At 36.4% G+C, this 22,264-nt stretch overlaps 1 pseudogene; it reads left to right on the forward strand.

Annotated features, from left to right (window-relative positions):
* Positions 1-16,320: 16,320 nt before the first annotated feature.
* On the forward strand, positions 16,321-18,751 carry LOC116638619 (annotated as a pseudogene).
* The last annotated feature ends 3,513 nt before the right edge of the window (positions 18,752-22,264 follow it).

Below are 22,264 nucleotides of genomic sequence, written 5' to 3' on the forward strand. Positions count from 1 at the left end.
ATGTTGGATAACAGCAAACCACATAAGAACATTTTGATGTACAGCCAGATATATATATGGTAATCTCATTGAGTGACATTTGCACGGCAGGACTGCACTGCTGTTGATAAATAATACATGGTATTACATTATATACACTGAGGCGGAAGAATTAGAAATGGGGGACAAAAAGCCCTATTCAGTTATTTCCATTCCAGTCATGGTTAGCTATGATGTGCTGCTGAGTGTTGCACATGTTTTAAAATGAATACACAAAATGTGGGGATTTTGTATTTCTTTCAGATTATTATACAAAATGTATTCATAAAAATGCCAATACAGACTGTAGGGTATATCTTGATACATTGATGTAGGACCATATGATGATAAGGATATTACTGGGCAGTGCATCTGCTTATTCTCATACATGAATGGCAGATACACAGAATAAATATCCTCACTTTTCATTGCAGTACCTGTGGCAGCATCACTGAGTGACCATAACGTGCTTTTAGACTAAATCCAGAGGTCGCTGCAGCAGAAAAAGGCCATATTAACACAGTGCCCAGGCAGCCCCTACCGAATGTTACTGGCAAAGTCAAACTTCTTTGCTATACCTGCCCCACAAAAGTTGGTGGATGTGGAGGAATGCAGGAGCCTGCAAGTCTAACTAAGGTCAGACAGCAACAGGTCCATAGTCATAATTCCCTCAGTGTCAAAACAGTAAATGGATATTTAAAATCCAGCAAACTTCTATCCATTTGTCCTCATTTTGTCACATTGTGAATTATTTCCCAGTGGTCCTCCTTTGTGTCACCTAATTTAGTTAATAACTTTATTGAGTTGCTACAGTATTAGATATGTCAAACACCTGCCATGACAACACCTTTTTCAAAACCTCCAAATTAAATTTATTTCTACATTAAATTATTCATGGCATACCATGAACGCCATACCAAAACCTCTCAAGTCACCAAGATCTTAATGCGCTGGTACATGTATGTAAATTTGTACCAGAGTAAATTATTGTGTGTTTAAATCAACTCTCACAATTATTACATTATATCATGTTCCAGAGCCTAGGAAGAGTTCAATGTGCACAAATGGGTAGGAATTTGGAGGGAAGAGTTGGTAAGAGAGAGACAAAGATTGGTATCAACCTTGAGTAAGTCATTTGCTCTAAACACTCTACAAATATATCCCTCAATCTTATACAACTCGGGAGCCATCTTTAAGAAGAACAGAAAATTATAAATTCACATGTAGGTATAGGACATTGGAAGAGACCTGTGCAACTAAAGAGACCTGAATCTTAAGCATCAGTAGCTTTATGATAAATCTGTCCCTGATTCTGGCAAACTAGAAGCAAAAATAGTTATTTGCACATACATTTGTAATGGAATAAGAGTTGGGACCTTCATTGTTATCCTGGGGTTTAGGTTCTGCCCCCCAAGTTGAGTAAATTGAACGTGTTTCTACATTTTAAGAAGAGGAGCTATAAATATCTCTGTTGGGATAATTGAAAAGGATTCTAAATTTACCATATAGAAAACACCTACCTTCTATATATGAGCAAAATAGAGGAGTATTCCAAAGAATTTCCTTGAAGAGAATACATGAAACAGGTTTTGTGTACTTTCCTTTCATTCCTATTAGTGAAGGGCTGTGTTTCCTCTTGTTTCAGGCCAAGCGATTTAGGGCCAAATGAAAAACATTCAGAGATTGGGTCGTCTACAATGGGGGAGACTTCCACACTGAAAAAATTATGAAGACTGCTTCTACTAGAGTTAAGTGCAAGGAAAATCTTGAGAGGAAGAATGCTTCTTCCCTGCCTGAAAAAGCCCAAAAGAATTAAAGCTAGCTGGCATATCTCCTGATGGTAGGGGAAGAAGAGAAAGTTCTATTGGAAATGGTCTTCCCTTTGAGATTTTGGTAAGATGGAAGATGCATGTGTGTTTCTCACGTAAGCTCAGTAGATGGGATTATCATATTGAAAGGACTCTGGGTGTTGAGTGCAGGTAACATGGGAGAAGAGACTGGAGAGTTTGAGTGAGGTCAGCCATATAGTACAACACAAATGTCAGAATGGTGCAGAGTGAAGGCTCCAGTGAAAAGTCTCCAAGGATCTTCTAATGCACATTCATAGAAAAACTAACACTGAGATCTCTGACTTTGCAATCACCAAAGGACTACAAGCGGTGTTAATGAAGTAGAAAGACTTTGTTCATTTCCTTCTCATCCCTTTCTCTCCTCTCGCTTACCTCACAAAGTCTGTCAAGTGGAAAGATACCATGCCAAAATCCTTTCTTGTTGCTGGTTCCCCAACATTTGGTCAATCTTGAGCTGGGGTAGGGGAAAATGTTTGAATTATGGGAGAGGTTAGTTTTGATTCAGATTATCTTAGACTTGTTAAATGCTGAAAAATAATACTCTTCTAACACCCAGAAGTTATCAGAAAAACAGTCTATCTGTCAAAGATATCCAGGAGAGGGAATAGAGATCTCAGAGTATATTGGAAGGCCCTGGTGGTTAAAAAAGAAAAAAGACAAAAGAAAAGAAATTGTTCTCTGACTATATCCTACCAAGTTCAGTATATTTACTAAACCCGTTAGACATCTTTATTTACTTTTATAAAATGTTTTATATAGCCACATAGCATTCAATTGCATCCAGTTTTCTTCTCCAGTGGAGCTATGCTCCGTTGTCATGCCGTTATGATAAAAACTCATTATATAAATATATCCTTATAAGAGCTACTATTCGAACTAAAATATGTGAAATTTTAGAGTGTTTTATTCGCTGTGTGAAGCACATCTTCTAAAAGTCCTTCCATTAAGGAATTGAAGAAGTATACTTTTTCTCTAGTACATTAAGAAATGATTAAATTTGCTGATGACACCAAGTTTCACTCTTTTCCTTACCTTAGCTGGTGCAAGTTTTGCCATTTTCACCAGAATTATATTGCTGTGAGTCCCCAGAGATTTCAGATATACTGTAGGGTAGGCTTATACATAGAAGGCGGTGTAGGAAGGGGTTATATTTAGCAACAACAGAAGAATCTATTTTATGACAGAGGTTCCAAAAATATTTACTACTGTTTATGGTTCTTGTATGTGAACAGCATTATAGAAATGTAGTTTTTTTTGGCACCTGAGTGGCTCAGTCGTTAGGCATCTGCCTTTGGCTCAGGTCATGATCCCAGGGTCCTGGGATCGAGCCCCGCATCAGGCTCCCTGCTCAGTGGGAAGCCTGCTTCTCCCTCTCCCACTCCCCCTTCTTGTGTTCTTGCTCTCGCTATCTCTGTCTGTCAAATAAATAAATAAAATCTTTAAAAAAAATATAGCTTTTTATCAGTTGACATTTTTGATTCTTCATTCATTCAAGGAAAACCAATTATTCAACATTTTGGTTTTCTACTTAAAGTTTCAATTTTTTAAAACACAAAAATCAAAGTGGAATTTATTTTAATAGTAACCGTTATCCTTTAGTGTCATGAATTTTGTGTGCATTTAAATATTCCAAGGAGAAAGATTTTATTACCATTAAAAAAAAAAAACATATAAAATGTTACCTTATGAGGCATTAGGATGATTTTTACAAAGATGATGTTGATCCACCCACAATACTTTAACTGATACTTTTATGGACCCTTTATTCATTAAAATTTCATTCATGTATATTATCTTACTTTATCCCCATGGCAACTTGATAGTAGCTGGTTTTAGATACCTTTTGTACATTTGATATTTGATGGAAGGTTAGATAAATTTCTAAAGAAATGTGTAAACTATATGTAACTAGAAAATGTGTAAGCTATACATAACTAGAAAATATGTAAGTTATATGTAACTAGAAAATAATAGAGCTGTTTCTAATACTAAATCCCATGGGCTCCCAAAACCGAATCCCATGCCCTCTCTATTTCACAATCACAAATATACCTGCCCTTGAGGAACTTGCTTTTAATGAGGAATATTAAGCAAGAACACACACTCAAAGCCAGCTATTAAATAAAGGTTATTGAGATTTATACAAAAAGAAAAAATCTGGGTAAGTGTTGGTGATCTTTGGTAGTAGGGTGAGAGAAAGTTTGGTAGCATTTAAACTAAGTGTTGACGAATATGTTGATTTCTTAAAAGTGAAGAATCAACTAGTAACATTTTCCTGCTACAGAACAGTGAGGAAAAGGCTAAGAAACTTTGTTTTCCCGATCTGGGGATAAAACATTAGAATTTGGACTGTTTAAATTAGCTGGAATTTGCAGGGCATACATTGAAAAAGAGCCGTACAGAGTGAGTACTTCAGAGGTTTCTAAGGTCATTCATTGTGGATCTTGGCCATGAGCTAGGCTATACATGCACAAGGTGAGATTCCTTTCTAGCCTCAGCCTGGTAGATATCCCCTGCTATGAGACTGAAAGCTGAATGATGACGCTAAAGGTCCTGCAGGGCTGGGACCGGAGGTTGTACCATTCTGAAAGACGTTGGCATTCCAGCCCAACCAGAATGGAAAGACCTCACTGAGCACCTTGGACATACAATGCAGGTCTTAGAAAGGTCCTTAGTAGTGAGGATCCCTTACTACAGTAAGGAAATTCTCTAAGGCCAAGTTCCAAATAGCAATAGGCCTGTATTAACGGAATATAACCAAGCCTGGCTGGATCAAAAGGACCAGCCAGTAATTTAACTACCTGTGCAAAGAGTGAAAATACTTTTTAAAAGGTGGCATAAGTTAGGCTCCCTTCAATATATGATGTGACGTGAAGCATAAAATTTTAAAAAATTAGTGGATAACCAAAGAAGCAGGAAAATGTAACTCAGTGCCAATTTTAAAAGTAATAAACATGAATTATGGAATTAGCATACAAAGACTTTAAAGCAGTTATTAATATATTTAAAGACCTGAAATAAAAAGTAATTGGTCACAAAGAGTGAACAGATGGCAAGAGTTTGAATAGTAATAGAAGATAATAAAGAACTAAATAGAAATTCTAGAATTGAAAATTATATCTGAAAAAAATTAAATGATGAGATTATTAGAACTAGAGTCAGGAAAAGAAAGGGATATTAAACTTGAGACAGATTCAATACAAATTATTCAACCTCCAGAATACAGAAGAAAATGTTGGAAAAAATATGAACCAACCAAACATTGACTCGGTGACCTGTAAGTTAATCTTGAACAGTGTAACCTAGTGTAATTTAATTCCCAGAAGGAGATGAAAAAGGGAATAGTCAATGAAAATACTTGAAAATCTAATTGCTGACATTTCCCTAAATTAATAAGAAACACCAAGTTATATATGAAAACTTGTTGATTTTTAATCCCAAGAAGGATAAATGCAAAGAAAATCATGTCATAGTGTACCATACTTAAATTGCTGAAAACTGAAAATAGAAAATCTTAAAAGCAGACAGAGAAAAAGAAACATTAGATACAGAAAAGAACAATATTATAAAGGATTACTGGCTTCCCTTTGGAAACAAAGGAGGTAGAAGTCAATGGACCAACATCTTAAAGTGCTGAATGTAAAACAATAGTCAGCCTAAAATTCTACAAGCAATGAAAATACTCCTTAAGAATAGAAAAAGACATTTCAGATAAAAGACAGCTGATAAAAATTGTCACTAGCACATCTGTTTTTCATGAAATGAGGAAGTTTTTGAGACTGAAGAGAAATAGCAAATGGAAATTTAGATCTTCCAGATGGAAAGAACACAAGATGGTAAATATGTGGGTAAATAAAATGCATTTTTTTCTTCTAATTTTTATAAAGAAAACTGGCTATCTAAATTATATTGCAGAATTTATTTCATAAGCAGATGTAAAATGTATTAAAACCATAGCGCCAAGAATAGGAGGATAATGAGATTTCACTATTGTCCTATCATTTTATATGTAATTGCACAATACTGAATCTCGGAAACCTTGGTAAGTTAAGATACATATCATCACCTCTAGAAAAACAACTAAAAATGTATAAAGAGATACAGCTAAAAAGTCTATAAAGAAGATTAAATAATAAAACTTATTAACTCCAAAAAGTCAGGAAAGGAGAATGAGAGAAATAAAACCAGGTAGTACCACTGCAGAACCCGTTGCAAGTAGTTGAATTAAACCAAACCATATAAATAATGACATTAAATGTAAACAGACTAAACATTCTAAGTAAAAGGCAGAAATGGTCAGACTAGATTAAAAAAAAGCAAGACCCAACTATCTTGTGGTCACAAGAGTTAGTATATACTTTATATACAAAAAAACAATTAGGTAAAATGTAAAAGGTTGGAACTACATACTAAGTGAATACTAAACATAAGAAATATGGTATGGTTGTATTAATAATAGACAAAACTGACTTAAAGAGTATAACAAAAAGATAAATAGGAACCTATCAGTTACAAATCAGTTAATTCATCAAGAAATATGTAGAGCCTATGGGCGCCTGGGTGGCTCAGTTGGTTAAGCGTCTGTCTTCAGCTCAAGTCATGATTCCAGGGTCCTGGGATCGAGCCCCACATCAGGCTCCCTGCTTGGCGGGGAGCCTGCTTCTCCCTCTCCCCCCTGCTCTTGCTCTCTCTCTCTCTCAAATAAATAAAAACCTTAAAAAAGAAATACGTAGAGCCTAAATGTCCATAAATCTAATAACAGAACTATAAGATACATTATATACTATAAGATACATCTGGACAGAACTAGATGGATAATAAGACCAATGCAGATTTTAACACCCTTTTATTAGTAATGAATAGGGAACTTAGATAAAAATATCAATGGTTATATATAGTGATACTTAGTGACAAATCGAACATGAAATCACATAACTTGATTCAATTTATACAAAGTCAAGCTTAATAATTGTAAAACACATGTTCTTTTCAAGTGGACATGCAGAACAGCAGGATGGACCATATATTGGACCATAACATGAGTCAAAATACAGTCCAAAGTTATCTGGTCTGCCTGGGACAGTTCTGTGAATAGAACATTAGGCCGCTATATAAATACATCAGGTCAATCAAACTGAGGGAAAATTGCCAAGTGTGCTAGGTCTTCATAAGAAATGTACACTCTGTACATTTAAATTAAGCTCCGAAGATTCAACAGCTTACCACATCGGTCAGTTTTTCTAGGGCCCCAGTGGTATGGGGCATGCCTGGATGTCTCCTCCAAGGTAAAAGGACACCTTTCACTGGTTTACAGAGTAGGGGCTAAATTCACAAATAAGCAAAATAAGTTAGCCATCTGACATCAGCTGTTTTTTTTTTTTTTTTTCCATTGGTCACCTCAGTGTGGCCACAATGGTACATGAAAGGCGTAGTCATGATGGCAGGAATGGACGCTGTACAAAGACCTAGTAGCATAGGCTTCAAGGCCGAGGTAGCTATGCCTGCTGCAGAAGCCTGCACTTAGTTCCCCAAATGGTACATTCCCTTAAGGGATGGTCACTTGATTGCTTTGGAAAAGACAGCGATTCATCTTGATTAGAATCAGCACATATTCTGGGATCGGGTTTTTCTTTTCTTCTCCTGGAGTTTTCCCTAGCACCATTTCCTGAGGATTTATGTTTGCTTCACCTATGAGATTACACATAAAATTGCATTAGACTAACGGACCTGCTTTATAGCTGCATTGGTTATCAATTGCGGCATAAAAATGCCCCCAAGTTTAAGTACTGAGTGATAAATGAAAGCAGAAATACAACATACTAAAACCCATAGAATGCAACAAAAGTGGTTCCAAGAGGAAATTTCATAGCAATACAGGCCTACCTCAAGAAACAAACAAAAAAAATCTCAGTTTAACTTCACACCTAAAAGAACTACAAAAAGAACATACAAAGCTTAAAACATACACATTTATTACATAATTTCTTTGGGTCAAGAGTCCGGAAGTTGCTTAGTTGGATAGTTTTGCTGGCTACGGTTATACTCAACATGTCAGCTGGGGCTGCATTCACCTAAAGGACTGATTGTGTTTGGAGACCCATTGCCAATTTATCTTACAGACCTGGCAAATAAGTGCTTGTTCTTTGTAGGGGATCCCAATTCTTTGTCGCTTGGACCCTGCATAAGGCTGCTTGAGCTTTTTTTTTTTTTTTTTTAAAGATTTTTTATTTATTAGAGAGAATGAGAGAGAGAGCACAAGAGAGGGGAGGGCAGAGGGAGAAGCAGACTCCCCACTGAGCAGGGAGCCTGATGCGGGACTCGATTCAGGGACTCCAAGATCATGACCTGAGCCGAAGGCAGTCGCTCAACCAACTGAGCCACCCAGGCACCCTTGAGCTTTTTAATTTAAAAGAGTTTTTTATATTTTATTTTATTTTATTTTATTTTATTTATTTAAGGATGACAATTTAATATTTCATCTGGATCCAGAGTGTTTGGGCTGTTTAAGAACTTGACAAATGCTTCCCCTGGAGCAAATGGTCTAGTAGGGAGCAAGGTAGATGAAGAATGTTATATGAAATATCTCTGGAAGTCACACACTATCATTTCCACAATGTCCTATTGTTTATAGAAATTAGCCCCATTTGGTGTGACAGAAGACTACACAAAAAGATGTGTACATGGAAATAAGAATCAATATATACCCTTTTGGAAGTTGGCCTTCATAAGAGCCAATATGGTGAGGAAGTGGCCACATACTATGGGAGCCATTGGTCTGTCACTTACAATATTCCACAGAAGTATAGGTCCACAGTGGTAGAGTGATGGATGGAATGGTCTTTTGAAGGCACAGCTGAAGTTCCCACTTTGAGATCTTATGCTACAAGAACAGTGCTCCATCCAGCCATGATGCAGTGTACACCTTAGTTCAATGGCCTTATGTGGTATTTCCCAAATAAGTAGAATACATGGGTTTGGTTATCAAAGTATACAAGTGGTAGTAGCCCCATTTGTCATCAGTCTCAGTGTTTGGTGAATTTGTACTTCATGTTTCCACAAATCTAGCTTTTCTGAGTCTAGGCTGTCTCTTTTGTAAAGACTTTCCTTTCCTTTGACTTGTTTTGGTCAAAAATCAGTTCACTCCATGCGTGGTGCTCTTTGTAGTCTCTCAAATCCATTCAATTGATGATTTGTGTGTTTATCCTTATACCAAGGATTTTGATTACTGGCTTATGGAGTAAAACTTGAAACCAAATAGTGTAAGTTCTTCATCTTTTTCTTCCACAAATTGGCCATTCTAGGTCCTATGCATTTTCATATAAATTTTTAGAATCAACTTGTCAATTTCATCAGCTATCAGTTTGGATTTTATTAATACTGAACTGAATCTACAGATCAACTTGGAGAAAATGGACATCTGTCTTAGGTTGGATTCTCTGTGATATGGGCTCTGACACTGATATTTGCACCCACGAGGGTATTGGTGAGTTCTCTTGAGAATAACAATTCTGGACAATGAAATAAATTCACCCATGACACATATTATCAGAGGCCTCAGTCAATTGCATGGGGAGCTCTGAAACAGGAACAGATATTCAGAATTGCCTGTGATAGGTACCACATCGTACTAGGTCCACATTGTTGCCAAACATTGAGGAAGTTGTCAGAATAATAAATACAAAATAAAATAATACGAATTAGAGCTAATAAATACTGAGTAGATCTTTGTAACTACAATTTTTAAAAAAACTTTTACTTCCACATTGGTAAAAAAATAAGTTAATTAACTATTAAGGACTAACCATCATTTAACCAGCTTTGCAATGTATATCTTTTTCAAACTTTTATTTCTTCTATTTCTTTTTTCAGATATCCGTCCTCTTTTTAGCTATTTAAGAACTGACTACTGACACATAAGTTTGCAGCTGTTTATGAGTTTGCATCTTCATTTTCAGTGTAAATTTTCTTACTCTGTTTTATCAAGATTCCTGGAGAATAAAATATACCATTTCTTTTCCAAACAGGATAAAAATGTATTGAGTTCAAATGGTTTAGAAGGGATTTACCAGGGAGATAATCACATAGTGTGTTTTACCTTTTGCTATAAATTCTGTGGTCACAGCATATTAGGGCAGAGTGCCTACTCAGCATTAGTAAAAGTTTGGTGTTGTCACTTTACGCATTATTATAGAATCTGGTAGATAGAATGTATTTCCCCAGAGAGCAATCCATCCCAAGGATTGCATCATTGACAATTTATTTCTATTTACAGTGGTGGTGGTGGTTGTACCCAAGGCCTGCTTATTTTCACTTATCACAATTGGAGGGGGCATTCTCTTTGCTCCTGTAATTGGAAAATACCCTGTCACTCATTCTTAAATGCTGAACTCATCCTTCGTCAAGTTGTCACTTTATCTCTTTTCCTCCAGTACTTCTCTCTTGTGAATTCCAATATATTTGTTGATAAATTGCTTTATTCCCTACAAACTGGTTGTAGGCATCGTATACCAGGAATGTTGTTTTCTAATTATTATTCTCTCTGATGCCTAGGAAAAATACCACAATGTGCTAATGAATTAATCTTTTTTTTTTATTTTTTTTTATTTTTTTTATTGTTATGTTAATCCCCATACATTACATCATTAGTTTTAGCTAATGAATTAATCTTATCCAAAGGAGCTAAAAGGAGACAATATAGAAGAAGAAAATTATAAACTGCTTTGATATAGTTTTTTCCCCCAAACAATATGTCAAAAATTCTGGGGTTGATATTTTTAAATTGAGTCTATTATGATAGTAAAATTGGTTTAGAAATATGTGATAGAGGTGGTAGAGAGTCCTGATGGAAGGTTGTAGAAAGAAAACAATATTTTATGAAATAACAAATGCAGGATGTATTTTAATGCAGAATATAGCAAACTATGTATTTATCACAATATGTTCAAATATACTCTAATCAAATGATGTAAGCCATTAGGTTAAATATTTTCAGATATCTGAAAATGCAACATCAGCCTTTTTTTTTTTTTTTTTTTTTTTACAGGCAAAGATCTTGTCTATAGCCATTTCATTAAATGCCTAGAGAACAGTTGACTCTTACCAGATTTGCCACCCTTTCTCTAGAAGGCTGAATCTCTAGCAGTGGCTGTGTTTCTCCATGAGTAGAACTTCTGGACCCTGACCTTCCTCCATAGTCTTGGCCTCACTGAATTGTAAAAACTATTTTGTCCACTTGCCCTTTCATTCATCAGCATAAAAACAGCTTCTTGCTTTTTCTAACCATGCCCATGTGTTCTCTTAATCTTCCCTACACCTCTGTAATTATTCTGTAAGTGAATGTCTTTTCAATACTTGCCTTGTGTATCCTTCTGAGACCCTAAATCAGAAACCAATTTTACTGTACATTCATAGATTATATATCCTGTTGAAAACTTTCTCCACCCTGAAGGGGATATATTTCCACATTCCATGTTCTCATTTCCTCTAACTTCTCTTTCCCTGAAAATATCACCATGGAAGCTACTTTTTATCCAGTTTCATCTCTTATGGAAAGAGACCTCAGGGCCAGAATTTGAATCAGTGTATCACTTAAAGTTGGACGACCACAAACTCCAAATTAGCAACATGTCACATATATTGAAACACACTGAAATAAAAGTTGTAGTTACATGAGAAAAGTTTTAATGAAGAGGCAAAAGCTCATGGAAACCCCAGATTATGACAACTGAACCTTATCAGTTTCTTAATCTTTGCAAAGATTGCAGGTCTGAGCATAAACACCACTGTCTCTCAGTTACTTATTGCTGTCCATCCTTACCTATGAAATATAAAGCTTTCACTAAATTTAGTATTTATTAACCATTAAACTTTAGATAACTTAAATATGGGGTCTCCTTTCAAAAAGTTCATTTCTAAAGGAAGTTGGATCTTCTATTCCGCCTCCTACTTAAGCACCTGTAAGTGTAGCAAGTAGCAAGAGTAACTTGCTTCCCAGACTAACCTTTCTGTGGTGACTCTTCTTTTCAAAAGTCACTGTGGATCTACTTAGTTGCTAAAGGGAGCCATAGATTTTCCCTGTCTTCTTGGATTTGTTATTAGCCTTGCTCTTTCACTTTCATGAAACTGTCTCCCCTATTTCCTATCAATTTTCTCATCTTGATTCTATCCTTTTCACTGCTATCCCCATACACATGTCACTTTCTCTTGCTCCAGACCCTTCCACTGCGTAGTTCAGACTGTTTCCAAACTCACATTTTCAACTACTACCTCACCTTGACTTACAATCTCATGGAAATGACTCTCAAATATTTACCATGATTAAATGTTGAGCTCTGATTTTGCATTTCTGTCTGTCTGCTGGGCATCTATTTTTGATGCCATCGAATAACTTCAGCGTACACTCATAAGGTAAAAGGATCGCATTGCAGCATCTCACCACTGAAATACAAACCTCAATCCCTTTCCGACTGCTGAAGTTTCACACGTGTAGTACAAAGGTGGAAAAATTACAGTCCATGGGCCAAACCCAGTCTGCCACCTGTTTTTGTATAGCATATGAGCAAAGAATATTTGTTATATTTCAAATAGTTGAAAAACATTGAGGGGAGAATAATATATCATGACATGTGAAGTTTTTTATGAAATTAAAATTGCATCTACAAGTAATGTTTTATTGGAATATGGCCGTGTTTGTTTACATGTTTGTGGCCCCCTGTGTCCTATAATGTCAGAGCTGAGCAGTGCATCAGAGAGAACATGGGCTGCAAAACTTAAAATATTTAATATTTGGCCCCTTCTAAAAAAAGTCTGCTGACCCCTGATTTAGTGGATGAAGCCTGCTTCTCCCTCTCCTGCTTCTCCCTCTCCTGCTTCTCCCTCTCCCCCTGCTTGTGTTCCTGCTCTTGCTATCTCTCTGTCAAATAAATGAATAAAATCTTAAAAAAAAAAAAAAAAAAAAAAGAGTAGACTAATGGAGCTAAATAGAAATCTTAGGTACGCTCTTTGTTAGGTGGAATTTCAGAGAAAGTTACTCAGTACTAATGAGCCTGTTTTTTTCTCTGTGAAATAGATATGCCAACAGCCAAGTTCTTCTATGAGGTTTATTTCATCTCAATCTAAGACTATTACTGTAGGCTTTAAATTATTTTTCCATTTTTTTTTTTTTTTTCAAATCAGCCTGGTGAAACAATGACAGATAAACCTATATTATGGTAACATCTCAGGAATATTTCATAACATCTCTGTTGTTCAAGGCTGTTTCAGATTTAAGTGAAAGAATCTCAGCTTGAATTGATTTAGACAGACAAACATTATATTATATAATTGCATATAATTTTAGAGCTTCCTCTTTAAATTTTATATATACACACACATGCAGTATATAAATAAGCATATATGGTGTATAACGTATTATCTATATAAAGTGTATTACGCATATGGTGTTATAAAATTGACTCCTTTAAAGTGACGTTAGAAAAATTGCCTTACCATCTTTGCTACTTACAAAAATAGACTTCAGTTTATTTAAAGGCCTAAATGTGAAAGTTACAACTATATGATAATAGAAAAATGTAGGAGAACCTTGGCAATTTCCATTCTTATAATTCATGAAACAATTTTATTCTAACTCTCCCCTTGCACCTACATCAGGTCTTTATCAACACAGGATCCACTTTCTGTATGAACAACAATTTTTAGAGCACAGTAATTATGCTACCCTCGAAGTTGTTTTAGGTACTTTTTGCATTTTATTCCAAACCATAAGTACCCATTTATCTAAGATGAAGACAATATTTTAATTAACCCTCCATTTTTAAATTTGTACTTTATTAGCCTCAAATTATTTCTTGTTAGTTTTTCTGTTTTTCATCCTCCTGAATCTTTCTGTATGAATACACACACACACCCATCTCTCTCTCTATAATGTATATAAAATATACATTTGATGCATATATTAGACATATTATGAAAAAACTTAAAGGAGCAACAAGTAACCAATAATAAATTAGATAATTGGCAACATAGATCTTAAAACAATATTTGAGTTAAGATACCTCTCTCTCTAACTCAAAAAAAATATTGTTTTGTAATCTCTTCATGTTTCCAATTATCTAATTGATTACTTCTTGCTGTAAGGTATTCCATAGTATATGTCTCAAATATTTACTTACCCATATCTGTATGACAGACATTAAGGTTGCCACCAAATCTTTTTCATTACAGAGTGTTACAGTGACCACATTTGACTTTTCGACTTAGCAATTTTTGTAAGAGTATGTATGCATGTATGTATTTTTGTGATCCATCCTAAAATTCATATGGCATCTCAAGGGATTACAAAGAGTCAAAACAATCTTGAAAATAGGAACAAAGTTGGAGGTCTCACACTTCATGATTTCAAATTTACTACAAAGCTATAATAATCAAAAATTGTGGTACTGGCACAAAAACATATAGATAAATTGAATAGAAGAGGAAGCCTAGAAATAAACCCTCATATATAAGGCCACGACCATTCAATGTGTAAAGGACAGTCTTTTTAACAAACGGTCCTGGGAACATTGGATATCCATACACAAAAGATGGAAGTTGAATCCTTACATCATATGTAAAAATTAACTCAAAATGGATCTAATATTTACACAATTAGGTTTTTCAGATTAATATAGTTTATTAAACTATTTTTTAAATTAAACTATTTTATATTCTACATGTATAGAAGGTTCACAATGTTTACTATATATCACTTGGTATATACATGGATTGATAACTCACTCTCTTGGCCCTCAAAGAGTTTACAGTCCAATAGGGAAGATGTGGGGGAAAAACCAAACCAATAATAATATCTGTATGTATATTTATCGCATATAGGATATGTAAGGATAGCAGTGGACTTACATCTATGTAAGGTACTATGGATCACAACCAAAAGGCAGTTTAACAGCATTCTGAAAAAGCATATAGATTATATAATTAATGGTTCTGACATGATATGTTTGAATTTAAAATAAACATGGAGCTAACATAGTTCATGGCAGCTACATAAATTGTATAGTTTTAGGTTGATGTTAAGTCCCTTACCATCTCACCAGTATAACTTTTGACAAAGTCTATGGAATTCATTCAGAGGATGGAGAATTAATCTTTGGAAAATTTGAATAATATAATGAGTCTATAGGAAAAATATTTAGCTTTTAAATTGTCTTAAGTTAGATATTTATCTATTTATACTTGCTTAGGCTTTTTTTTATAAATTAATGTCCTTTCCTTTTTCCATTTAACTTCTTCACTATAAGAAATGACTACTCTGCCCACTCCCTCTCCCCACACAAAAAAGGCTATTTCCACCTGTACCCATTTTTAATTGAATCTGTTATTGACTTAACCTGCACTTACGTGATTTCTCTTTTGTGTTTTATTCAGTCATTATCAAAGGAATGATTTAAAGATGCAGGTTTTACTGAACTATGTAAGGATGAGTGTTTTATGTAAAGGGCAGCAATCTTTGTATTTCAGGCTCCTTTTATTATACTAAAATTCAGGATCTGTTATTTAAATGAAGTTGAAAGACAACCTATTCACCAGCTGGTAATTATAGACTGTGAATTTGGAGTTCTTGTGGCTTGATCTCATTGTATACCGTTTGAATAGAATATATCAAATGAAATGTGGGGAAATGCAAAAGAAATAAAATTGCATACACAATTAAAATACAAAGATGATGTTTGCATCTTTTGATTTCTCAGAACCTATCATGTTTCTTCAATACAAATGTATTGAAGAATTTGTTCAAAGTATTCAGTAGTTTACAAATGATTTAGTGAATCAGAATAAAGGCAATGTTCTCCTCCAAGATACTCTCACCAACTTCATAAAAGGAAATTTCAACTCTTATAGAACTCAATAATAAAGTATTGTTTCAACTATATAGCTTTAGATTATGTACAGTTTCTTGGTGAGTGTAACCAGTGCTTTTCTCTGCATTATGAAGCCAGGAGTAGGGGTGGGTAATGGTATTAAAATCCCTTTATGTTTTACAAAATGTTATTACATACATTTATCAACCATCTTATGTGGGTGTCTGGGCAGGTATTATTAGTTCTCTGACTCCCAGTTAAAATTTCTTGCACACACTAGATTACCAATCTTTTGCTGTGGTAGAATCATTGGAATTATCAAATGGTCTGTAAATATAGGCCTATTTGCCTCTGTAGTTTGTGATTAAAAATACTTCAAAGGGAAAACAGAAAAAATTATGCTACTCAGCTGCCAGATATATTTTTGAAAAAATAGTATATACAGTGATCAGATGAATGTTTATAATATTAACCCAGTTTCTGATTATGCAAGGTCTGTCTGAGAAGGAAAACAACTGTTGTCATTTTCCAAGACAGGATGTGGGAAGATAAGTTGCCACATAGATGTTCCCACAAAGAAATTAACTGGATAAAGCATGAAAGGAAAGAGAAGAGACACAAGGTTAGTGGATTCTTTAAAGTTAATGGGTAAGAGCTGGAGTAAATTCTCCTTCAGAGTTCAAACTAAACCATTCCAAGAGAGTGGGGCAAGACCACCACTTTCTCAGAGCATTTAAGAAGGTCAGAGGCAAGATGATGGAAATGATGATGGGAAGGAGTGTGAGACAAGTGTACTTGTGTTTGGGGACATTAACAGAACAGGACCTTTGGAGTCACATTGACCTCGGTTTAAATCCTCGACCCGCCACTTTTCAGTGATGTGAATGTCAGAGCAGGTCAGTTTTCAACCAAAGCCAAATCAAACCAAACATAAAATTCTAAAGTGATATACCAGAGCAATATGAAGTTTTCAAGGGAAATATTTACAAACAAGTTCAGGGTTCTCGAAAGTCCCCAAGGACATAAACACATTGAGAGAGAGGGCAGAGAGAGGATACACGAGGGCTCTTTCTTTGGAGAGAGTTGTGTGTGTTCTGTGAGTCTCTGTCACCCCAAAGCAGAGGTACAGTGTACCTGTCCCCAACCTCAATTCTATTGAAACAGGCTTCTGTGGGACCCCTTGGAGTGCTTGGTATGTATTTCCTATAATTGTAGGGGAGTAACACGATAGACTCTTATTGAGGACTATAATGGCAAGAGGCTGTAGCTATCAGCTTGAGACAGGAGAGACTGAGAGATACTTAGAGTGATGAGTAATGCCAGAGACAAGAAGGTAGAAGTACCAGTATCAGATGTGTGTGACTTGGAGAAGAGAGCCATTCTGAAGTCATTTAAAACACCGACCAAGAGAACACAAAGAGGGATGATGGGACCCCAAGAGAGAAATCCTGAGTAGATAAGTTGCCAAAGGCCAGGGTTTGAAGGACGGGTGGCAATCCAAAGAAAATCCTTACTCACATGCAGCAGTGTCTCATCAGCTGTTTGGGGCAAGGTGGGGATGTGATTCTGAGTAACATGTGAAGGTGATCAGGGAGGAGAGCACTCTGCTCTGAGCACCTGCCAGGGGAAGGGGTTATCAAGCCTCCCCAAAGCGATGTCTTGTTTAACAAGAGCTGTCCTCTGCTTTTATCTGTCTTCCGCAACATACCCCATTGTGTACCCCACTCAGGAAACAAACACATTTCTGTTTCCTGAGATTTTTAAAGTCATATGTGTATGTAAACAGTGGGCTGCCCTTTACTCTTTGCCGGCACCAGAAGAGTGAAGACCAGCGCTGGGAGTTGAGGCACCGGTGCCCCCGCGGACGAGAGGCAGCCCTGGGCCCTGAGGGGGCGTGTCCACACCAGAAGCGCGCTCCCAGGCACAGCTCCGCCCCCGGGAGGCCGGGGCCGCGCAGCCGCACTCCTTGTGCGCTCGGTGCTGCGCTGGTCGGGGCGTTCCGCCGGCCACGCAGCCTGGACTGGAGGTGAGCCGCGGAGCGCTCACTGCCACAGTCTTTGGCTTCAAAAGAAAAATTCTCCAAAGGATTTTGCGGCAGTAGCTGGGCCCCTCAGGGCCATACACTTACTAATCTTGAGCAAAACAGGGAACAATGTTTACTTTAACCCCATGCACCTTCCAGAAAGCCCCACCTTGACGCTCCAGATCAACAAGTACGCGCTGGTTGGTGATGTCTCCTCGCTGCAGTGACATCACATGTGTGGGCAGCTGTTTACCCACCGTCTCTCCTGGTGCTCAACAGCTTCGGCCCCCACAGCATGCACGTGAAGCTCGTGGCCACCATGTGCCAGACGTGGTTCCCCTCCATCAGCGTGCACAAACATTGCCTTCTCATCAGCTACAACTCCACTCCCGGGAGTTGGATTCCCACCATCATAGCATCAAAGTCATTCCTGTGGGTGCAAGTTGTGGGCTAATGAACGGTCTCCAGGAGAAATTCCCCAACACGAGCCACCTGCAGGACATCGGTGATCTGCCGGCTACTGGCACAGGACTTTCAGAGAGTGAGGCGGAGCTCGAAGGTGAGCACGTGACTGAGTTGCCCCGGGCTGTTGCCATAGTGGCTGAGCACCAGGCGGCGCACAGAGATCCCATCTCGGCTCACTGAGATCCAGGAGAGTGGCAGTTTCTGCACAAGAGGTTGGAGGAACACCAGGCCCCCCTCAGCCAAGGAAGAGAAAATGCGGCTTAAGGCCCAGAGGCAGGACCAGCAGGCCCAGAACGGTCCAGTGCAAGCACGAATGGTGAGAGGCTCTCAAAAGGAAGAGCCTGGTTGACATGAAGGGCATGGGCAGAGGCCGACGGGACAGTGATGCCCAGGATCCTGGGGGGCCGCCCAGGAAGCAGAGGGGACTGGCCAGCAGTAGTGGGAGGAGGAGGAGGGAAAGCCAGAGGAAGGGGTGGGGTGTGCAACTGGATATTTCTGGCAGTTGGCAGGTGAGGAGCCTGATGAGAAATTGGTCCTAAAGATGGCCAAGAGGAGAGAGCCCGCCTAGAAGCATCTGGTAAAGTGGAGGCCTCCAAAGACCATTACTAAGAGCATTTTTACACTTTTGTGAGGTTTTTTGTTTTGTGTGGGTTTTTTTTTTTTTTTTTTTTTGCTTTAATCGGTGTCTTTCTATTAGGTGACAGTGCACTTGCTAGTGGGAGATAAAATGACAGATATGTAGGCAAAGTTAGGGGAGCGCAGAGGTCAGGCATGGGTCCTAATGGCTCTCTATTCACCCAGTGAATTCTTCTGGATGGGACCAATTAAAAAGATAACTTTCCAGGTGCATTTAACCATGGGACCTAGAATGATCATTATGGGTATTGAAGTTATCAACTAACTAAGTGACTCCAAAAGTCAACTGGATCTTAGGATTTAAATCCTGTAGCCCAAACTAGGATCTCTACCAACCAGGGGCTTGTTTTTTGCTCCCATAGAACTTTATAAAATTGAATTTCAGGGTAATGTTTAGTGTTCTATAGAAGGATTTTACTGTAGTTACAAAGTAAATAGGAAATATAATAGAAAATTCAGGTAGAAAAGTGTTAAACTGTATAATGAGGTAATTTATAAGGAGATAAATAGCTATAGGAAGATTGGGTCTATAAAGCATTTCCAGTAAGCTATGATTAATTGTTTTAGGGATAAATTCCTCTTCTCTTAACAGAGTAGTAGTATGTGTAGAGGTCTTAAAATATATTTGCACTCCATAAGGGAGATAAATTATACTAAGTTTAATATTGAAACAGAAATAGAAAGTAGTAAATCAATAATGAATTTATATAGAAAAATATTTTATTTTCCATTTAATCTTTATGGAAGTGTTTGTACGACCTGTGAACATGTTATCCGATTGGAATGACAAGTGTTTTTTGTTTTTGTACTATTTTGTTTTGATTTTTAAATGAACATTAAGAGATGAGAGGATTTCAATATTGATTATGATTAGGAAATTGATTACAATGCTCTGTGTATTAGCTAATGTTGAGTCAAATTACCTAAGGTCTTTGTTCAGTTATAATGATATTTAATTATATTGAGGAATTGCTGCTTATCAAATATTTATTGAGAGCCTACTATGTACCTGGCACTGTTGTAGATCCTAAGAAAACAGTAGTAAGATACAAAGGCCTTTCCTGATAGAAAAATTGGTATCTATATATTATTCAAAAGTAAGAATAAATTAAGTTTAAAGGGACATAGAGTGATAGTTTGCTATGTTAGAGAACTCAGGAGAGGTGTCCTTGAGAAGGTGTCTTCTGTCTTGAGTGAAGTGAAGGAATAAGTTATTTGATTATCTGGGGGAAGAATATTTCAAAAAAGTAAACAGGAGGGGCAAATACTTTAAGATACAATTTTTTCTCTAGTTCGGGGAATTGTAAGGTCAGGTTGACTCAGTGATTGAGGAGGACATTTGTAAGAATGAAGCCAGGAACATAGGGGGAACCAGATCATAGAGGTATTTGTAGGAGACCACTGAAGGATTTTAGAGCAAGAGTGTAACATAATCTTATTTACATTTTAGAAGCATCTGCTCTGTGAACAACAGTTCATGGGAGGAAAAAGATAGAAGCAGAGAGACCAATTCAACAGTTATTTTAGTTATGTAGGAGAGAATGATGCTATGAGGGACTAGGGAAATTATAGTGGAAGAGGTGAGAAGTGGTCCTTTTTCATATATATTTTGAAATGTCAGAAACTATGCTAAGTTCTTTATATATAATATCTCTCCTAACCTCAAAACAACTGAATGAGGAAGACAGACATTATTTTCATCCCCATTTCCAGAGGATGAATCTGTGGATGGAAGATGTCAAGTGACTTTCTCAATGTTGCTGCACTAGTAGTAAATGGTAGAATTAAAAATGATTAAACCTGGACTTGGCTGTCTCTCTAATGTGAGTTTTTGCCTGTAACATTACACTGCCTTTTATTTAACCTCATCTACAAAGTAGACCATGGCAATAGGACAGCAGTAGAAAAATGGCCTCAAATGTCAGGCATCCTTGCAATAAAATGGAAATTTTCTATTGATCTGGTTACTTTGTTGCTCATGGATTTCCCTACCATCTCTGAATAAAAGCTTTAGTCCTAAACTGGAGATGGAAAGATTCTAGGAATTGCAGACAATAAGCCTATTGATAGAGAAGGAAAAAGAATGTCATATATCCTTCCTACCCCCAACACTCCACCATGAGAACAAGGAGAAATTTGGTTTTATTTATTTATTCTTTTTAGATTGAAGAATATATTTCCTCAGTGAATTATTTCAATTAATGATCAGTTTGTAAGTATAAATGCACCAAACTTAATGGTGGTTTCTGCCAACTAACTTTAAAAATAATAAATTTACAGTTTAAACAAATTTAGAGTTGTACAACCTTCACCCTAATCCAGATTTAGAACATCCTATCATCCCCCAAATTAATCCCTGCTCCCACACCTAACTTTAGGAAACCACTGATTTTCTTTCATTCCCTATAAATCTGCCTTCTCTAGAAAATTCATATAAATAAAATCATACAGTGTAGTTTTTTACATTTGGTTTCTGTCACTTATCCTGCTGGCTTTGAGGTCATCCAAGTGGTAGCATATGTTGGTAATTCATTACTTTTTATGGCTGAATATTGTGACATTGTATATGTCTACCACATTTTGTTTATCTCTGTCAGTTGATAGACATTTGGGTTGTTTCCAATTTGGGGCTATTAGGAATAATGATGCTATGAACATTCATGCACATGTGGATCTGTCTTTTCATTTCGCTTGGATAGATTCCTAGAAGTGAAATTGCTAGGTTGTATGGTAAATAAATGTTTATATTTTTTAAGAGACATTTTCCAAAGTGGCGGTATTCATTTTAATCTTCCCACAAGCAGTGCATGATGGTTTTAGTTTTTCAGTATTCTCTCTGACACGTAATATTATCTGACTTTTTCATGATAGCCATTTTAATGGGTGTATAGTTGTGTCTCTTTATGAGTTTAGCATTTTCCTAATGATTAATAATGTAAGCATATTTTCAAGTGCTTTTATTATTCATATATCTTCTTTTGTCAAGTGTCCATTCAAAGATACAAAATCCTTTGCTGATTTTTAAATTGGGTTATTTGTCTTCTTCTTACTGAGTTTAAGGATTATTTATATATTCTGCATATAAGTCCTTTATTAGATACATGATTTTCAAATATTTTTCTCTCAGTCTATGGCTTGACTTTTCATAATGGTATTTTTTTAGCAGGAACATTTTTAATTTTGATGAAGTTCAGTTTATCAATTAATTATTTAATGGATCATGTTGAAGTATAAGAATTTTTTTTTTTTTTTTGCCAAAGTCAAGATCACAATGACTTTCTCTTCTTATTTTCTAGAAGTTTGATAGTTTAATTCTTACATTCAGGTCTATGAGAATACTAGATCCATTAACATGGTTGTCTTTAGATTTCTTTAGATCTTCTTAAATTCCTTTCAATAATGCTTTATAGTTTTAA

The sequence above is a fragment of the Phoca vitulina genome, unplaced genomic scaffold (assembly GCF_004348235.1).
Source record: "Phoca vitulina isolate PV1807 unplaced genomic scaffold, GSC_HSeal_1.0 scaffold16, whole genome shotgun sequence".
NCBI classification, from domain to species: Eukaryota; Metazoa; Chordata; class Mammalia; order Carnivora; family Phocidae; genus Phoca; species Phoca vitulina.